This window comes from Sardina pilchardus, chromosome 11 (assembly GCF_963854185.1).
Source record: "Sardina pilchardus chromosome 11, fSarPil1.1, whole genome shotgun sequence".
Lineage (NCBI taxonomy): Eukaryota > Metazoa > Chordata > Actinopteri > Clupeiformes > Clupeidae > Sardina > Sardina pilchardus.
The window spans coordinates 10,523,855-10,525,465 of NC_085004.1; positions in this window are offsets into that span (position 1 = coordinate 10,523,855).

Below are 1,611 nucleotides of genomic sequence, written 5' to 3' on the forward strand. Positions count from 1 at the left end.
CCGTCCTCAGTCCAGGTCGCTGTGTGCAGACCCTTGCAGATCCTGCCGGAATGACGGCAGGGGGGCGGAGCCTTCCCCCTGGACGCTGGACAAGGCCAAACTGGTGGTGGTTAGGGAGGGATGGTGGGGCATCGAAAAATCGGCACCTGAAAGCAGGTGCAAAGACGTGTCATTTTAAAGACTGATGCAGACTGATGATTGGTCGAAAGTAATGAATGAGAATTGAGTCTTCCTGACAGAACTTGACGCTTACGCTTTCATTTCTTTATTATTTACTTTCTCTTCAGTAATTTCTCAATTTCCATTAATGCCTTTTTTGTTGTTCAACAGGAGCTATTTCTGAGCCTTGTGGAGACCAGGATATAAATGTGGACAGGATGAATTATGCTGCGCTGAATTTCTCTGACATAAGGACTACAAGAGGGAGGAAGAAGAGAGAACCACAACAGGACACTGTGTACACTGGAGTTAATTATTCTGTCAGGTGATAATCTGAGATGTTCTCAAGATTGTTGGCATTCACTATTATCCTTGTATTATCCTACAAGATACTGTATGTGGTCCACATCATTGGATCCAGGGCATTTCTGTGATGTGATGTGATGTGATTTGAAAACATGAGTATTTACATAATCTCTTGAATTGATAAAAATCATTTTGTGTTTCTGAAGTAAATAAACATTGTATTGTTAAACACTGCCACCTGCTTCTGATTCTGGCCCACTTCAGGGGAACTTCACCTGCTACTCAGGCACATAAAATGACACACACTGGCCTCAAGGTGGCGCTGTAATAATCTAGTTTACAGTTCCTCAGGTATCCCCAAAATGGCTTGATCTACAGTCAAATTTCTGTCATCCTGCTAATCTTTGAAGTCTTCTGCATGTTTGTTGATAGACATCTTCTAAAAAGTTGAAATAAAAAGAAGCTGAGGTCATTTATCCAATGTTCACAGAAATGTCTCTTCAGACCATACAACTCTTCAGACCATGCAATCTGGTTATAGCCAAGAGAGGGCCATTGAGTGAATGCAGAAGTTGATGAACCACTGAAATGTTTTTGGAAACATTATTTTAAGCTGAAAAAAAACCTCTGTTAATTTGCTTTAAGGAGATATCCAGCAAGTTTTAATTTCGGTATGAAACAAACTAAAACAATTGATTTTATCTAGCTCGAATTGCTACACCCAGCAGCTAATGCAGCCAAGTAACTACAGCGCTGCACTCTGGGGGCATGGCTGTGAGTCCACATGTACATGCCCCCAGAGTGTAGTGATGTACTGTACCTGCCTGGCTGCGTCAGCTGCTGGTTGTAGATTACTGTTTGTTTGTCATTGTCATCCATATGTTGCTCAACAGAGGATGAAATTGACCTAATAAACATCATTCTACTAGAAGAGGTATAGTGCCCTAATATCATACTTTCTGTTTACCACTCAGACAGGTGACTCTGGAGCACTGACGTCCACATCGCTGCATTTCTCCAACACAGCAGGCAAGAGAGGGAGGAAGAAGAAGAGCTCTCTGCCACCACAGGATGTTGTCTTCTCTAGTGTCAATCTGACTTAGTGGAAACTTATAAGGCCAAGACTTTACCTGATGGACAGCTCAG